The following is a 10105-nucleotide window of genomic DNA, read 5'->3' as shown; positions in this document are numbered from 1 at the left end:
GTCTTTGAGTGCGAACTTAGCAGCTCTCGCTTCGGCCTCAGCTCTCGCGATGGCCTCAGCTCGTATGGCCTCAGCTCTCGCGGCGGCCTCAGCAGCTCTTGCTTCGGCCTCAGCTCTCGCGGCGGCCTCAGCAGCTCTCGCTTCGGCCTCAGCTTGGATCTGGAGCTCCTCTCGTCTTAACTGTAGGTTAATTTGTGCAACTATCCGTGACGAGCTCTCAGACATCCTAGTGCTTACATTTGAGGCGCTATCCTCAGGATGTATGTCAGCATCCAACCTATCTGACAACTCACTTTCTTTTTGTTCGAAGTTATTTTTTAACGAGTTAAATTCGGGATCTACCCTATCACGAAGTTCTGCCAAGATTGCAGAGTTAACAATTTTACTCAAAAGAGCATGGAAATGCCGTAATTCCTCTTCTAAAGTAGATAAGTTAGACCGAAAAATTAACAGTTCCTGCTTATCACTCAAAGAACCTAGGGCCACAGAAAGTTTCCCAATTTGAGTCAAAATATCCCGTCTAAGATGCCGGGCCTCTCGAACTGACTTAGCCTCATCGTTAATGGGTCCCTCCCCAGAATGGCCTGCCCGACCGCAAAGAACATCATCAGGCTTAAACTCAGTCGAGTCGACGGCGGTCGAGTCCCTGTCACCACCGAGTGTAGACATATTAAATGTTAGGGCTAAATTTAACAATTAAAAAATTAAGTTACACAAACACACAAATTACAGTAGTTATAAAAAACTTAACTGCAAAGACCGTAAAAATACAAAAAAGAATTTAAATGCACGATACCGTAGCTGTACGAGTATGTGAAGTCCAAACGTCCACAAAACTTGCTTGGATTCTTCCACTTGAATCTTCAAGCACAGATGGATTGCCTTTAATCTTCTTTCTTGCCAATAAATGTCAAAGTTATTTTTCTTCTGTACCAAACTGAGAAGAAATGTCTTTACTTTTTAGCTTAAAGTTCTTCAGTTGCCTACCGAGAAGAAATGTCTTTAATTTTCTTTGCTTCTTTAGACTACCAACCAATAAGATCTTCTTTTATTATTTCTTTGCTTCTAAGTGCTTCTTGGCCTACCAACTAACTAACTTCGTCTTTTATTTTTTATGGTCACAGCTGTAAACCATAATTTCTTCGTGGGAAAATTGTAACTTAAAGTTCCCGGATCCTTTCGTCTGCATATAATGACCGAAGAAACACACACTTGAACTTCTTTTCAAAAAGTGTATTTCTGTAAAAATTAGCCCACGGCTACCGAAAACGAGGGGGTGCAACGCGTACACCACTGAAAACTGTCACTACAGAACAGATTACTTGGATAAAAGACGGAACCTTTGTCCAGCTAGCAAGCACTAAGCCAACAGTTAAATGTGCGGCCAACTTTCAAACAATCATTTTACGAATGACCAGAAATCCAGAATAGATAGCAATATCTCAAATTCACGTATGCAGTACTGTGACGCAATAATGAAAGACAATTATGAAGTCATTCCAACAGGTGTTTAAAGCTGATGTAATATTTCCTGTTTAAACAGGCCCAAACAGGCCCAAACAGGCCCAAACAGGTTTGACACAATTCTTATGAACGCTGGTGCAATTTTGGCACATGCTTTAGGAATTTCCATGACGTAATATTCAGTAGACTTGAACGGTTTTTATATGACGTTTGATTTGGTGAAAATTGTCGGGAACACTGATAACCCACGAAAAACAGCAGGAACGCTCAATTATCGAAATTTCCAGTGATATTTCGGCCTGTTTTTGTCTGTGAATTATTCTATCCACGAAGTAGCCTAGCACTGGTTAATGGAGAGCAGTGTTTAAGATGGAGGCAGGGCCGTAGCAACAAAGAATGTGGCCCCCTCCGAACATAAGTCCAGGGTCCCTTCCAACGCAGAAACTGGAATGTGTTATTTATTTTACACAACATGCAGGGTTTGTATTATGTAGGCCTATAGCCTACACAGTAGAGGGCACAGTTCCGCTAATTATTGAAGCTAACGCTTTGGTTAGCGGATTAGCATTTTTACTAATATTTAAAAATTTAGCGGACTCGTTAGCGAAAGTAAATTTATTGGAAATCCGCTGATTCCTTTGTTGAAAGCTAACTTTTACATTAGCTGCGCCCACCACTGTGTATACATAAGTCTACAGTGACAGTGTGGACCAAGGCCGTAGCCGGACCACAGAGCAAGGGGGCCAACTTTTTTTAGAGGGGGTGAAAAAATTTAAATGGACAAAATAATTATAATTGTAGCTGTTGCTCGAGAATGTTGGGATTTTTCCAGAGGTGGAATTTTTTTTTTCAGGGGGGGGGCGAGGTTCCTTTGGCCCCCGGCTGGCTACGGGCCTGGTGTGGATAACTGGACATATATTCCATAATAACGCAAAGCGCTTCTTTCGAGCCTTGTTCTGCGCAAATTGTAATGGGTCATAGTCCATAGGGATTTGGCAATCTTGTTTACGATGGTAATTGATGCAAGAGCAGAAAGCCTGCCATCTGCCACGGTTAAACGCAGGATATTCTTGATCAGTTTCATTCTGCTGATGGTCCTTTCAGTTCAGCATTGGCGACAGTAACTGGTGTGGTCAGTCAGAAGAATTCTGGTGCAAATGCAAATATTCGGATATAATCTCCTGAAGGCTGTTTTGTACGTTAAAAAAATGCTTGCGGTGACAAGTCCTCTTTCTTTCTCGATGACATAAATAAAACGATTCAATTCCATTATTAGTTCGTTGGCATCAATGTTTCCCTTTTTTCTTTTAATTTTTTCACAGTGATCAGTTCCATGTCCGCCCCATTAGCTCAGTGGTTACGTGCCCGCTCAAGACCATGCGGCGCAAGTTTTGCTCTCGGTGTGTGCGCTTGAGCAACGCATTTCAGGACTGCTCTCCATTCAGCGGCACCTAGTGAATGGATTAATTTCCTGGCAACAACACTTTAATGATCGGAAAACTCCACTCTGCCAATATCGGTAACCGGCCCTGCGTCAAGAGCCTCTACAAGTAGGCTTATGCGAAACTACCAGGAATAACTAATCAAGGCTTTATCAGCCCAAGGATAAAGATTCAACAACCAACCTACCCAACCATTTTCTCTGAGACACTTCTTCAGGCTGCTAGCGTTGTACAGAAATTCAAACCACTTGTACCACTCCGCGAGTTGGTCAAAGCGCAAAGAAACAGAAGGCGTGGCCTGATGAGAACAAGAGAAAATTGCGATTTGAATTTTTCTTCAGCAAAAAGACGACTCGAATCATCAGCACATTCGTAACCAAACATTCTCTTCCTACGTCGTACCATGTTGTTTGAAAACACCTGCTCAATACCAATAAGCTCTGCTATTTCGCGTGCGTTTGTGACCACGTGGTTAGCCTATATCCTGTATTTCGATAGTCTTCCAAAAAGTTCGGCGGAGGGGCCCTCATTCCTTGCGGGGCCCCCTCCGATCGGAAGGCGGTTGCTACGCCCAGTGTTGTACGCGTCAATGAAATAAATTGACGGCGTCAGCGCTAATTTCTAGCGCTATTTTAGCCAGGGTCTCACAAAACGGAAGTATTGCAACCAAGTTTAGGCGAACAATGGCTATAAATAAAGAGCAAGTTTTATGTTTTGAGACTGTAGGCCAGTGGTTTTCAACCTTTTTGGTGGAACGGAACCCAATGAAACATTCCAAAAGCTCGAGGAACCCCTGTTCATTAATTTAATTGCCTTATGCAAAAAACATCTTTTGATTAATGAAATTAAAATACTCCTGTTCAGATTTATTTATGTACAATAAAAATACAAACTGTAAAAAATTACAATTATTCTCATAAAAAATTCGATGAGAAACTTGAGTCATGTAATAATAAAATGGACTCTCGGATTTGAATGTAAACTTGTGGAACCCTGGTTGAAAACCACTGCTGTACGCCTATTGCAATTAGCTGCTTAGCTTATTAGTTATTTAATTGCAGAAACACAATTAGCATTTCAAAACGTTTGTCTGACAATCTGCTGCGTTTGGGACGCATAATGTCCTTTCCAAGCGAAAACATGTGTTCCACAGCAGCGCTGAATGGTATTGGTGTGTTGTATTTCATAAACAAGTCTTGAAAACGTTTACTCGGAAAGGGATCACTGTTCCAAGCGTGCTGTAATGGCTTATCTGCTTAGCATATATAAATCTTTTAACGAGGTCCACTGCGCCAACGTTGCTGTTTTGAAGGGCATAGAGCTCTTGAAATAATGTATCTTCAACCTCCGCGATGACATTCATTGATTTTCCTCTTTCTCTCTCTGATCCCTCGTTCTCGATACTGCTCACGATATGAGTGATCACCATTTGGCGAACTTCTTCCGCTTGTATTCCAGGTAGCCATTCCAACCAACGCGAAAGCCGGTAATTCGGATGAGTCGCGCTGGCCAGAATACATCGTGAAACTCTGATTGTGAAACGAGATTTTCCATGAAAACAAAAAATGACGCATAGCGCTTGACGCTTAAAATTGGCAAAATATTTGACGGCGCTATCACTTCCGCCAACTAAAAAATAAACTAACGGCGCTAGCCTCAGCGTCAACGTACAACACTGGCTACGCCTCTGGATGTAGGCTATTGCTGAAGCGCAGACATTGAGAATCGAACCAGTGCTGCTTTGTCTGGTGGCTTCTTGCTTTGTGCACAAAGTCGAGCGTTTGATCTGCTGAGGCGGATTGATTTCTCCATCGCTGTTTCAACATTGAAACTATGTTGTGAATAGAGATGTAAAAAAACGTTTTTTTTTGTTTTAAAAAAAAACGAGCTCGCTTTTTTGGTTTTTTATCGTTTTTTTTTGTTTTTTATTCGTTTTTTTGTTTTTGTTACCTATTTTGACATTAAATGTCACAATATGCAGCAATTAGGGTAAACTCATTGCAATAGCGTCTCTTTCAACAAAGAAACAGTCTCATAACTCGTATAATTTACTTTAAATCAGACTATATGTCTGGTATAGGCCTATTTTCTCATTGCAATTTTGTAGATCCCAAGTCTCAACACACGAGCCATAAAGATTTCTCACTGTCTCAAATAGTAGTAACAGTGTTCTGTGGTTGGCACATCTCAAGTATTGTCTGTAATTTGGTCGAGCCAGTTGTTAAATGCAGTACCACACTCGAGTACAGTTTCGAAGCCACCTGGGATTTTGGTTAATGGGCATGTTAGGACCAGGTGGTCACTGGTCAGTGTCCTGTTTTTCTACTTAACAAAGGCACTTTTGAGCAGCACTCCACACCTTTTCCAGTACAACGTCAAGAGGTTGTTCCAGTTGATGTGCATTTGGTGCAAACTTGATGAAAATCACACAAGCGGTTCTCGAGTTATAAGTGAAATAACTTTAGCCACTAGGTGGCTTCATAGATAAGGAGCAATAGAAAAATGACAATATCTCAAGAACCGCTCAACATATTTGGATAATTTTTAGCTCTACCCAGGCCTGGATTAACCATTGTACTAGGGTGTGCTAAAGCACAGGGGCCCCGCAGACAGAGGGCCCCACTTTTCCTAAAAATGAAATAAATAAAATAACAAATTTTTCCTGGAAAAAATTTTCAAGAAAAAAAATTAAGAAAGTGGGGCCCCTCTGTCTAAAAAAGTAACACATTTATCAATAGCTAGAAAAAAGTCGTTCGACTGAATTTCATGTTAGTTTTCTAAATCCTATTTACTTAGTTAGTAGTGAAGGAAAGAACAGTTTAGAATAAAAATTCAGAATAACCTTAATTTCATTTTGATTTGCAGTGTAGTGTGCAATACTAACAGTGGTCCCTTGCTACAATGTTTTCCCTTGCACGGTTTCGTTGATTTAATGTGTGTGATTTTGCATCCATTATAACGTAAACATTGTTGACTTAATTTGCACATGCTTATTTAATCCTCGATCACGTGCTATTTCAAAGTTATCTAACTTACCTAAGCAAGGCTCGGTTTCCTCTGCAAGCAAAACCAGCTTACTTCCATTACGCTCCACGTAAGCTGGTAAGGGCCCCCATAAAATTCATTAGCACAGGGGCCCCATTTGACGTTAATCCGGGCCTGGCTCTACCCCATGTTTTTTGGGGTGGGCTATCTGTTTATGAACATTAAAACAAGTTTTGGCGACTACTTTTTCAGATAAAAAGAAATTAACCTCTTGTCGTTACGCACCAATAAAACCATGATGCGTAATTGCGCAACTTTAAAAAAATTTTTTTTTTTAATTGGATAGAGAAAAGATTTTGAAAAGTTTGGCTAAAGCAGTGTAGTGCTAAAGCCCCAACTTTTAGCCCAAATCACATTTAAATGTAGTGAAAGATGGAAACATTTTGAAGTTTATTTTTTTCCCTGAAGAGGTTCAATACTCCTTTGTGATGTCATAGTCATGTTTGTTTTCCCTTAATCACACCATTGTGCTGTCATAGACATTTTTAAAAGAAGTATGGTTGCACTTATCCATCCAAATTGAACTACTGTAGTTTTCAGGACTTTGAGACTTTAGCACTTTTCTGTTTTTGCCAAACTTTTCATCAATCTTTCCTCTACCCAATAAAAAAAAAATTAATGTTACGCATCATGGTTTTATTGGTGCGTAACGACAAGAGGTCAATTCTCACTCCTTTTTACTCCAGCGTAGCTCCCAAATAAAATAAGTTTTCATCTTTGATGTTTGTTTTGTTTCTTTATCCTGCATTGCAGTAGCCTAATATGGATAAAACTTTATTCTTGTCAGGAAAAGTATTACGAAGCATTTATTCACTATGCGAACACTGAGCAGTGCTGAAAAACTCCACTTTAAAGGGAAATTTTCTTCATTCATGGTTGGTAGTTACTAGCAATAGTTAACATGGGTGGTCGGCATTTGAAAGGAACATTAACCTAAACCTTTTCTGACAAATGCACTTACTTTTGACAGCTAAAAATATCAGTGATAAGATCTCTTGCATTATGTCACAAATGATTTGCAGGAAGCATCAATGACAAAGTGTCTAAGACCTTACAACACACAAAAAGAATACTTCTGTTTCAACATTTATAAAGCATATACATCGTTGTTAAGCTATCAGTTAAAAAACATGTTTAAACAAGCTATTGGCAATAGCTTGCATTAGTAAATTACCGCAAACAAGGTAGCCTAATGTGTGTACTGAATACTGCCATCTTGTTTTTGCCAAAATTTCGTCAACCCATTGAGTGAGTACAAGAATAACCAGTAGGCCTACCGGTATACTAACATCGTATAGGCCAGGGCTTCCCAAACTTTTTTGCTCGCGACCCTTTTTAAAGTCCTAAAATTTTCCGCGACCCTTTACAGTTGACATGATAAACAGTAGGCTACGAAATATGCATTTATGATATTTATTAAAAGGCTTAATTCGAACGAAACTAGAGTAGCATCAAGCTACCGATACTCGAAACCTGCTACTTTACACGTAACCCATTGGAAACAAGACACAACCGAAAACACATTTATTCAGTGTGATGAGTGCGACTGCTTTCTGCTGCAAAGCAAATCCAATCGTTGCTCAATGTTTGTTACTGCTGGTCTCAAGACGGTTTTCATGTTGCTTAGTCTGGAACGGTATTTTCTTGCGATTGTCGTCAACTTTGATAACGTTGACTCGTACAGACGCGTGAACACAAACGGCAAGAGTGCAGTGGCGTAGCCAGAAAAAAAATTTTGGGGGGGGGGGCAAATATTTGATGAATTGAAGAGAACGACAAAGTATTTAATTTAAGACATATGCAGTAGCGTTTCCTGGTGGGTTAAGAAAGAGAAGCAATAAAGCTGATGGGGGGTTAGAGTGTGCCGAAGGCACGCGTATACTAGGGGGGTCCGGGGGCATGCTCCCCCGGAACATTTTTGCAAAATTACACTCAAATAATGGATTATAGCGCTTTCTGGAAACACTTTCAGAGAATATTTGTATGAAATTTATAGACAGATAAACAGCTATTAACTTATTAAAGGTAGCTGTTACACACAAACGGGCAAAAATTGCGGCTAAAATTAGAGAACACAAAAAAACTTAGCTACACAAAAACTACAAAAAAAACCAACAGAGTAAGCGATCCTGAAGTTGCTTCCACAGATTAGTTAAAAGAAGCGTAAATCGCGTAAACTTTGCGCGATTTACGATTTGCAAAACTCATTGGTGTCTTTCTGTGTGTCTAAAACAAGTCCTGGAGGGTGTTAATAGCCAGATGTCTTGGAAAACAATATAAATTTATACAAATTATATTTTCAACAAAGGGTTCAACTTCGGAATCCAAACTTTGAAAATTTGGGGGGGGGCCATGGCCCCTTTCGCACCCCTTGGCTACGCCTATGCAAGAGTGCAGTCACTGCTGAGTGGGATAATTAGGCCTATTATTCCGCTTTACCCAGCCAAGAAGTGTGAAATTTTTTCCAGAAAATTATTGTTTAATTTTGGAAGAAAATACTTTTAAAACTGCTTCAACAGATTTGACAAAGGTTCCATAACCACAGGCTTAAACAGTTGGTTCCATATCACTGTTAGTCAAAAACTCTACAGTAGATGAAAAAATTTCAAATGAATCATTTTCAACTTTTTTCTAGATGTTTAAATTTTTAACGAACGCTTCAAGTTTTGATTTCTTGATTTCAATGTAAAAACATTGGTGTTTTTTCTTTAGATGGATAAATTAAGTTCTTTCTATTTTTCAAGCAAATCTCAAAAATAGCATAATTTTGAAAGTCAGATGTCATTGCAGAAATGATGGATCAAGTTTGATTTTTTTCCGTTGGAAAAACCACGACTTTATTTTTCAACGTTAATAGCATTTTTAAAGTTTTGTTTTTGAGAGCCATCTTACTTCACAATGCAGTAAAAGGGATTTAAACTGAACTCTCATTACATTTCACCATATTAACTTGCAAAAATACGGGTATTGAGTGCGCGACTCAAAGTTAATATGTTTAAAGCATCTTGCACAATAGCATTTCGATGAGGTCATGTTCTTTTTAGCTATAAAGGTCTCGCAATGAATCATAGCCTATAGTGTGTAAATACGATATGTGTTGGCCTATCACTCGCAAATCGCACTTTTGTATGAAACCCAGGTGTAGCCTATGTCCTGTCATTGCAGAAGCTCCCTCAGTAGACATGCCAACACAGTCCTTCCCAAATAGCTCCAGTTCCGTGCAAAAATTGACGAAATTACCGTTACCTTCGACTTTTTTGAAACCAGCTTTCGATTGATTCGATTAGTTTTACTTTTTCAATGTTTAGCTATAGCAGGGGTGGGCACACTTTTTGAATTAGGGGCCAAAATTATTTTGTTCTTAGACTGGCGGGCCAAGTGATCGAGCCGCCACTTACATATAGTTTGTCACACGAATAACAAAGGGACAAAAAAAACGGAAGATTAAATTAACAAATAACTGAAAAATACAACCAAAAAACAAAATCGAATTTAAATACGACGTCTGACAGGATTGTCAAGCTTTATTTTTTGCCAAAGCATCGAAATTTGGCATCATTTTGGTTGTGGCGATAGTCAGGATAGATTTGAGGTGCGCATCACTCAGCTGAGACCTGTGGCTAGATTTGTTAAAATTCATCAAGCTGAACGTCTGTTCACAAATATATGTGGAACCAAACAATACCAGCATTTTTTGTGCCACCTTTCGAATTTCTGGAAATCTGGTGTTGCTTAGCGATGCGTAAAACTCATTTAGCTTCAGGGCTTCGAATTTCTCCTTTAAAACGTAGTCACTCTGAAGATCGATCAATTCCAACTGCAGTTCTTGTGGTGCTGTTGCAGCGACTTGTGAAAGTGGAGCCGAATAATCTGAAATGGTTTTTGGAGTTTTTCGAAATCAAGAAATCTACGGCAAAATTCGTGGTGCAAATCATTTAGTGATTTGCTGTATTTATTTGCATGTTTAGGGGCTTCTTTCATCGTCAGTAATGTGGGGAAATGAACAAAAGAATTGTTGGACATTTGTGCTGAGAATAAAGCCAATTTTGATTTGAAAGCCGTAACGCTTGTGTACATATCGTGAGCGAAGAGTTCTTTCCCTTGCAGCTTTGCATTCAGCTCATTCATATGTGTTAATATATCGACAGAAAAAG

This window comes from Aplidium turbinatum, chromosome 1 (genome assembly GCF_918807975.1).
Source record: "Aplidium turbinatum chromosome 1, kaAplTurb1.1, whole genome shotgun sequence".
Taxonomy (NCBI): domain Eukaryota; kingdom Metazoa; phylum Chordata; class Ascidiacea; order Aplousobranchia; family Polyclinidae; genus Aplidium; species Aplidium turbinatum.
Note: the sequence above shows the minus strand (reverse complement) of the source record.